General features: G+C 30.9%; 1 long non-coding RNA gene across 1 annotated transcript; it reads right to left on the bottom strand.

The window, feature by feature from the left end:
- On the bottom strand, nucleotides 1-1,231 carry LOC111705742 (uncharacterized). The gene is made up of 2 exons (XR_002766069.1): nucleotides 1,117-1,231; nucleotides 1-75 (listed from the first exon to the last, which is right to left on the bottom strand). It is a non-coding gene; the product is annotated as an uncharacterized LOC111705742 (long non-coding RNA).
- Between the last annotated feature and the right edge of the window lie 8,333 nt (nucleotides 1,232-9,564).

Genomic DNA, 9,564 nt, shown 5'->3' with positions numbered 1-9,564 from the left:
TTGTCAATTATTTTGCTACTTGTAAAGCCACTAGATGTCGTGCAGATGTTTTTTCTTCCTTCAATATTTTAAAACCTGAAAATAATAATTTAACTATAATTTATATTTCTACATGTATATAATCTATATTTCTACATGTATATAATCTATATTTCTAACGTATATTTCATGTATATTACATAAAAGTAATTTCCAAATTATTGATTTCATGAAAACTTTGACGCTCATAATTTGAATATAGGAAAGCAGTAGTGATGTGCTTTGCACGTAATTTTAATATTTTTTATTCAATGCAGGGGCAAAGACAAAGCCAACCCTCTTCGAACTAGACTTCCAAATAGATATTCTGTATTTTAATAGATATTCTCTAAATTAATGGTTTACTGCATGCTGAAAACATCTAAAATAAAATGAACCCTGATTGGATCAGGCGCTAATGGACTCGGCATTCAGGAGTGTTGTGATTCAAGCATTTGTAATTTTAGTAATTTCTAGTAATTTCTATTAACCAAGTAAGAATGGTTCCCTTCTAAGCTTTTTCATAATATTATTATAATATGGAAGATATTTTCTATTTTTAAGTCTGAAAAGTGTTTAAGATTTCCTTTTAATTTTTTTATGAAATACGCCAACTGAAAATAATCAATTTTCAAAGAAAAGAGGATGGATATCTTCCGATTACTCAATCAGACAAAGCTTTGAAGGGTGCCGCACCATAGTTTCAGTATAAGTAAATATGTCCATTTACACTGTTAGCGCCGATTGAAGGATTCATAACTCTGATTGGATAATGAGATAGATAGAAAGATAGATGTTACCGCCATACTATTTCTATTGGTTCAGAATAGACATTAAACACATGACTTAACCCTGATTGGATCAGGTGCTAATGGACTCGGCATACTGGAGTTTGCTGTGAACCCACCACTATAATTGGAGAGTAACTTGAAATTACGTCTCTACAGTCCCTTTAAATCTGTGAACATTTATGAACAAAAATATTTTGGATTTCGAAAAAAATCAAATCAAAACTAGAGGAGTTAAAAAGTTTCAAAGTTGTCCCGGCAATGTCGCATAAGTTTGACTTTCTCCCTCTGTCTATTTTACAGTGTATACCTTGACTTAAAACCTTATGGTAAGATCGTCTTTCCCAATCATGAATCAGAACAACACCATTGTCCTCCAATAAATCATTTCTGAAAATACACACGGGCACAATTAGAACTAAATAATAATTAGGAAAAATTTTCTAAATAGATTTAATCGTCGTTTTTAAGATTCACAGAAATCTACATTATTAATTATGTTATTTTCTGCAACTTTTCTTGTTGGATTTTTTATGTAAAATTTCAACTGTTAATAATAATTAAAACCTGAATTGTTCATAAGTTCCATCATTATTACTTCCGGCGGGAACTTTAGCATTGTATGGTTTAGAAGGTTCTATCACCTTTACTGTAACCTTGTCCCTAAGAAATATACAAAAAAGAATTCATTAAAAAATAACTTATTTTAGAAATAGTTTTTGAGTTTTACAGATGTATAATTGAACAAGTCAACCATTTAAATCCAAATAAATGAAATATATTAAGACTAGGGTTTCCAGCGAACGAAACGTTTCGCGAAAAAATGCGAAAATTTTCAGTCGCATTTTCCAAATGTGAAAATGAAGCACAATGGTCCCGAAAAAAAATGTTTGCGAAAAATGCGAAATGATACAATTGAAGAATCGTAGATTGGATTAGTTTGTTTACCTGTGCAATTCATTTTGTAAATACTCTTTAACTTTTTCTCCCCAAGAAGGAACGTGTTCGATGCAACGCCATTTCTTAACAAACCTAAAAATATGAAATTTTTTCCATTGAAAGATTTTATTTCAATGTTAATGTTTACTTAAGGAAGAAAGCTAGTTAATAATTCAAACACGGTACAAAATATTCATGGTATTTTAATTTATAATAATTTTCTACCGAGTTTCCCGGAATCAAAATATTTGAGGCAAATCGGTCAACCGGTTAATGATCAGGCATCCAAGCAGACAGTCAATCAGAGATTACTACTTTATATCCATAGATAGCGGTGTTTGCATGTATTTATGTATTTAAAAGATTTAATTTAAGTAATGCCTTTTTGTAATACATTTTAACCTCGGTCCAATAATTTACATCAAACAGGAGTCCATATAATTCCATCAATACGATCCCTTTGTTTATTGATTGATATTTATGGGCAGAAATTAACCATGTTTTTATTGTCAATAATTTAAAGTATGGTGCCAAGTTGTAGAAAAAATTCCACACTGCAGGGTGTGCATATAATACTCAATTATAAGTTTTACAATATTTAATGAAATACTCTAACTTATGAGTTTAGTCTATTTATGCAGGTTTAGTATTTTGTATCCAAAGGATCCTTAAATATCACTGAATACAGAAGTCTGTTTATTGGTCGTGTACTCCAGCTGTACACAATATAACCTGGTGTGGAAAATATCGCATATTCTATACTTATATAGATCTTTATACTCCCTTATATCTGGTATATATTATTATTCATCATTTATATTTGTCTGAAGCAAAATTACATTAAACAATATAAAAGTTTACAAAATAATACTCTTTTCTCTGGATATCGCATTTTATAATTGACAGGGTTTGCCAAAAAAAACAGGTGCCATACAAGAATTTTAGCAAGTGATAGTTTAGTTATTCAGAGGTGGTTTTCAGAAATGGAGTTTCTTGGTCCCAGTCTAGTGTTTATCGTTTTCTAAAAATGTGGTATGATGACAGTACTGCAAGGCTTGATAGATTTTCGCACATTGCTTTGAAACTAACACTGGGTTTGCAGAACTTATGCAGTTTCTTTAGATTTTCTTTATTTGATGTTGAGATATATCTTCTAGAGCCGATTTCAAAAGGGTGAACAGACACAGCCTTAGTTTTTATATCTGTGATAAAATATTCATACTAGTTCATCTTTTGAGTGTTGGCATTTTATCCATATAGCTCTCGTAGAGGAGTACAAGAAGCTATATCAAAAAAGGTTATACATCGAGATGTTAGTGGGGGGACCAAAATACTACAATTTTTAGTTTTGATTTTTAAACAAAATAAAATGCAATTATTTGTCAATTTAAAACGAATTTTTGAAAGAATTTATGACAGATGTGATAAGTAAAATTAATCTCGCTCAAGATTTATTTTCACTAAAAGACTGGAATTTGTCTTGAAATTGTGAACATTTTAACATTTTAACATTCCCCTAAATAGATTATATTCAAACAGTTTATCAAAAACTAAGAATAAGAAGAAAAATCTGAGAAGAAATAAAAAAGTAATGATAACGCTTAAAAAGAAATAAGACCCAAGAGGAGGGGAAGTGAAGGAAAAGGGAAGGGAAAGGGGAAGGAAAAAGAAAAGGGAAAGAGAAAAGGGGAAAAAAGGGAGGGGGAAAATGAAAGGAAAAGGGAAAAAAGTAAAGGAACAGTGTAACAGCGGAAAAAGGGAGGGGGAAAATGAAAGGAAAAGGGGAAAAAGTAAAGGAACAGTGTAACAGCGGAAAAAGGGAAGGGTGGGGAAGGGGGAAGAAAATGATCTCTTTAAGTTATCGAATTTGGGAAAGGAAATCAAAACTAAATTTTAGGCGGGGGGGGGGGGGAATAAAAAATTGGAATTATATACACCCCTGGCTTTTTTTATTATTTAGCGGAGTATAGAAATGCAAAACAGTTAAAAAATTATTTCAGAACTTAGTTGGTGAAATTGAGATCCCGAAATGTTTGCAGTAATGTGTACAATGTAATATTTTGTCATAAATTCCTTAGATAAGATAAGAATTTTTTCATACATACAAACATTCATAAGCAAAGATAAAAATTAAGAATGAGTCATTGATAAAAATTAATCATCATTTTTTTTGATAAATTATCAAGTTATTAATTGAATTTATGGAAACGAACATAAAAATTTTAAAGATTCAGGTATAAAATAAGAGTGTTAATCATATGGTCTTACAAAAAATAAAAAATATAAATTTGTAATTTTTAACTAAGAAAGGACATTTCATCACAAAAAATCTAACTTTATTAATGTTGACAGTTTTTTTCTTTGATTGACAATGTCGTTTAACATCTCCTTAATTAAAACGTACTTTTTCATCATCACCTAGCTTTTCTCACTCACTCACTCACTCACTCACACACTCACACTAACACTCACTCGTCCAATCAGCTAGTTCTAACAACCGGAAAACTTCTCGAGAGATAAATCAACTTATACCTCAATAATATTTTCCGTGAAAAATGTTAATAAATAATGATGAAAAAATATATCTTCAAGGTCAGATGGTTTTTTTCTCATCTTTCTTGTAACTTGAAGAATTTTTAATAAAGTTTTAATTTAGTTTTGTAGATTCACATCCCCGATTTTCCAAGAATTGGAGAGAAAAAAAAGAAAAAATACGTCAGCAGGTTTCCCCCTTTTTATACTTTAAACTCGAAAATTGATTTATTTTCTACTGAAATGATTTTCCAAAATTCAAACTAAAACTAAATTAAAACCATTGTTTTTCTTTATTAAAGCCTAACTTCTGCTGATAAGTTTCCGAGAAATGACTTTGAAAATTGATATTTAAATTTTGCTAGATCAGCAATTCAATAAAAAAAATCAGGGAACTTTGCACAAATGCATTCATTGTTGGAAACAACCATTACAATTTAGTTTTCATATTTAATATTAATTTTACTAGCTGAAGTACTCGGCGTATCCCCTGAAATTAAAAATATTTCGAATTTGAAAATAAATTGATTTTTAAAAATCGAAATTTTTTGGTTTAGTCACCTCCAGGGTACCCATGGGATCCTTAAAAAAAAATTCAGTCATTTCGGTCCAGCCGTTTGGCCAGCTATAGCTAACATTCAAATATACAAACATATATTTACAAGACTTTTACGGAGCTTCGCGCCAAATCTTCTTTTTCAATTTTTAATTGTGGCTTTATCTGTAAGCATCTTCTCTTTATACAGTATAAAAAAATTTCAAAAAATTGGCGGATTTCATAATATTTTTTCGCGCATTTTCAAAAGTTTACTTAATTAAATAATTAAAGATAAACATATTTTAAGATTACATATTTAAAGTCTGATTGGCAATAAACCTTCCCTGGGGCCAAGCAAGAAACGATCCCACACAATAATTTTCATAAGACAAAATATAAATAAAATAAAGATAATAAAGTAACATCACTAGGTGGGGGGGGGGAGGACAAGAATATTCATATCTAGATAACATCGTGCTGTGTAAGAATCTTACGATATTCTAAGAAATTGGAGTATTTTATCTCCAGACGAAATTTGTAAGGCTTTATATGAGAAGGTAAAAAAAAACTTAATTGAATCTTATTTCATACCCCCCCCCCCCTTTCCATACCAATTACTATCACTATGGAATTGGATAGGAGAGTACAAGGTACAAGGAAAGTTATTTCATAAGTGTACGCATTTTTTTTACCGCAGTGAACTGTCTTTGGGCGGCAAAGTAAACATAAGACGGATGTCAAAGCCTGACATGGAATCCATATTCACAAAACAATCTATGAAATACTCTGGTCAAAGGAAACTATTATGAGAATTATCAAAATTATCAAAATTAAATACTAGACGAACACTGCTGCATCTACTTTTGTTTACAAATTCCGCCCAGAGAGAACTGGTTTTAATATGTGCGCATAGTATACACAACGGCAATTAACTTGCATTAGTACCTTGGGAGAGGGCTAGTTTTAAAAAAAAAGGCACCGGGATTCAATAGGAGATCTTTATGTAAAAAAACTTAGGTGAATAAAAGTAAAATCAGGAGAGAAAAATTCTACGAAAGAATGAAATTTCCGCCTGTATAAATGACTTGAAATTTACAGATGAAAGTATGCATGACTGGAAGGATGAAAGGTTTAGAAATGAATGCAGGAATAGGTGAAAGGCTGTAGGAATGAATGCAAGAATAAGTGAAAAAGCATGAATGAATGCATGAATAGGCGAAAAAATGAAAGATTTAGAAATGATCGCAGGAATAGGTAAAAGGGTGAAAGGGTGTATGAATGAATGTAAGAATAAGTGAAAGGAAGCATGAATGAATGCATGTAAGGTGAAAGGATGAAAGGGTTTAGAAATGAATGCAGGAATAGGGGAAAGGGCGAAAGGGTGTAGGAATAAATGCATGAATAGGTGAAAGGAAACATTAATGAATGCATGAATGAATGCATGAATAAATAGGTGAAAGGATGAAAGGGCTTAGAAATGAATGCAGGAATAAGTGAAAGGGTGTAGGAATGAATGCAAGAATAAGTGAAATGGTGCAACGGGTGTAGGAATGAATGCATGATTAGGTATAAGAATTCATGAATGAATGCATGAATAGGTGAAAAGATGAATATGTGAAAGGATTACGGCTGCATGAATGAATGCATGAATGCATAAGTAGGTGATAGAATAAATAAATATATAACTAAAATAATAATGAATGAAAAAATATTGCTGCAATGTACTGAATGCCTCATTTCCGTATTTGAGTTCTAACAATAAACAGAACACAGGTCTAAAATTAATCATGAATTGAGGGCTGAGGCTTTAGTTGTCACTACATTGTAATCCAATATGTCAACTAAACTAGCTCAAATAGAAAAAGGGGACGAAATATCTTGCGGATTTTGATTTAACTGAAATGTAATGAGTCACTTTTTGAAGAAAAAATGATGAATTAGAATACTTTAAAACCCCTGAGCGTAATAAAATTCTTATCTTGACACAAATTGTTGATTAGTTTCAAGAACATTGTTTATTTATCTGTTAGGACTGAATAAATGTGTTTGGCCTGAACCTAATCCTATTTAAAGGGACTGTAAGCGTATTTTCAAGTGTCCCTCAATGCAAAGTATTTTTTTCGATTCAGAAAGTGCTTATTTCAGTTAGTTTTTCCATTGCTTCTTATGAACACGAAATGCGCAAGTCATTGATATATAATATACTTGATAAGACATAGCTTTCAAGGGTACCGTTGTAAATCGGGCAACTTTAAATGGAGGGTCACTTAAAATTACACTTACAGTCCCTTAAAGTGAGTGCAAACATGAATTGCAAGAAGTGCATAAAGGCACAAATATTGGCTTAAGAACCAAGGATACTCTAGACCCTATAATCCTTACACGGGATACAAAGGAATACAGATTCGAAGAAAAAATTAGAAAAAAACTTATTCGCTTTGAACAACATACAGGAGCATTGAATTGAATATAATAGGTAAATGTTTAATTTTTAGTTTAACGATATATTTTTTTAACCTAAAAACCTAAAAAAGAAAAAGGTTTAAAATCATTACAATCACATTTTTTACATTTATTTTACTTGTTCCATTTTTCATGTTTTTGATTTTTCATCTTTTGTTAATTTAAAGGTTTGCCTTGTTTCCAAACTGAAAAAATACCCCTATAACCCTACCTTCCTCCCGTCCCTTTCTTAAATATCTTTTGTACATACAATTTACGCCTTTTTTTCCTTTGAACTGCACCCCCTCCTCCCTTCAGGTATCTTGGTATACAGTAGCGATTAGTGGAGTTCCGCCATGAGTTGTAGGAATTAAATGATTTCAAGAGTGTTCATATATTCATTCCTTCACTCATTCACCTATTCATTCATTCATCCTTATATTCATCCTTCCTTTCATCCTCACACCTTCTTCCTTCATTATTTTTATTCATCCTCACACCTTCTTCATTTATTACTATATTTATCCTCACACCTTATTCATTCATTACTATATTCATCCTCACACCTTCTTCATTCATTATTTTTATTCATCCTCACACCTTCTTCATTCATTACTATATTCATCCTCACACCTTCTTCATTCATTATTTTATCCACCCACATCATCATGTCGTTTCCTGCTTATTTCTTAAATTTGGTTTTTTAATATTTGTTTTTTCTCATTACGTAAATAAGTTTCTTTAATCAATACTTATTATAATTTACAGAACTAAATGTAATTATTACACCTTAGGGGATTTAAAGAAATTACACCCCCCCCCCTCACCCATCCTAATCGTAATTTTAATTTAATGATATTACGGTTCGTTGAACAAGAAATTCAATTTACCGGTTTCTTGTCTTTTAAATTCCACTTGCCCTAAAAGCAATGTATAAAAAACAAGCGTTCTGACTTAAATAAGAATAAAATTTTAATAATATGATAAAAGTAGATTATGATATAGGAAAATATATTCATGTTTCAGTTTTTTATTATTTTTATCTAGTACCATAGTGGGATTAATGACGGATCTCTTTTCTGATATTCCTAATTTTTCAAGAGATTTTGATTTCCATTCAGAATTATCAAATTCGACCACTAAGAAATCTGGCTTCAGTGAAAATTTCTATTCAATATAACAAAATTAACAAATTAAAAAACTCAAATGAATTTTGTCTCTGCCAGATACTTCAATGTTCTCATTCCTATATATTTGCACCTGATGGTATTATATTATATGATCTAACAGATTTTAAAGGTGAAATATCAAAAATCCACAACATTGGGTTGCAAAAAAAAGCGATTACATTTTAGGTTGGTGGCAAGAACTCAATTCCTTTAAGCTAAGTAGCTTAACTACCTCTCATTCAAAAATTCCCGCCCCCTAAGCGTCTTATCAAACAATTGAACATTGGAATTCAAAGGATTTTATCCACTTAAATGCTTGCACTGCTATCCGATCAATCTCTTCCAAACAACAGTTATTCTACGACCTGAATCAGCCCCCCCCCCCTCTGCCCCCATCTTTATAAATCCCCCACCACCACCTGAATCCCCCTTCTTAAAAACCAGATACATTTTTTATGTAAGATTGATAATATAAAAAAATTGATCTAAATATTGTTCCAATTCTCAAACCAGAAAAAGTTGACTGAGATCGGAACTTGATCTCGATATTTACTGTGGGCATTTGTAGATTTGAAGATCAATGCTTGATCCATCATACAGGAATGTCGAAAAGGAATTAAATAAGTCCATTGATCTGTATAGGATGGAGATCAATGTTTAATCTCGAGATTTACAATACACAAGTTCTTACATCTTTATTTTTATAAAATAAATATAAAAAATCTAAAAATCCACTATCTCCATTTAATAGTTATAATTAAACCCACCCACCCTTTCCTCCTCTCAGCTACTGTTAAAACTAATATAAAACAAAGGCAGCCTGAATGTAATTTTAGATCAAAGAATTTAATTTTAAAAATGTCGATTTTCAACTCCAGTCTATTTACTCAATAAAGGGTTATACAATACATCACTACTATGTACAAAATAGAAATAAAAAGGTACAGCAAAGGTTACTTTAAACAGGACAGTACTATAAATAAGTTTTTTAAGGTGAAACAAAAAAACGCTAAAAATAGAAGAAAAACGCAATTTTATATCAAAGATTTTAATTTTAATAACTTTGATTTTCAGTGACACTGCAATTAAAAGTACCACAAAGGAAACCTATATAGGTGCAATACAATATTAAAGTTTT

Source organism: Eurytemora carolleeae, unplaced genomic scaffold (genome assembly GCF_000591075.1).
Source record: "Eurytemora carolleeae unplaced genomic scaffold, Eaff_2.0 scaffold302, whole genome shotgun sequence".
Taxonomy (NCBI): Eukaryota; Metazoa; Arthropoda; class Copepoda; order Calanoida; family Temoridae; genus Eurytemora; species Eurytemora carolleeae.
This window is presented reverse-complemented; position numbering and strand designations above follow the sequence as displayed.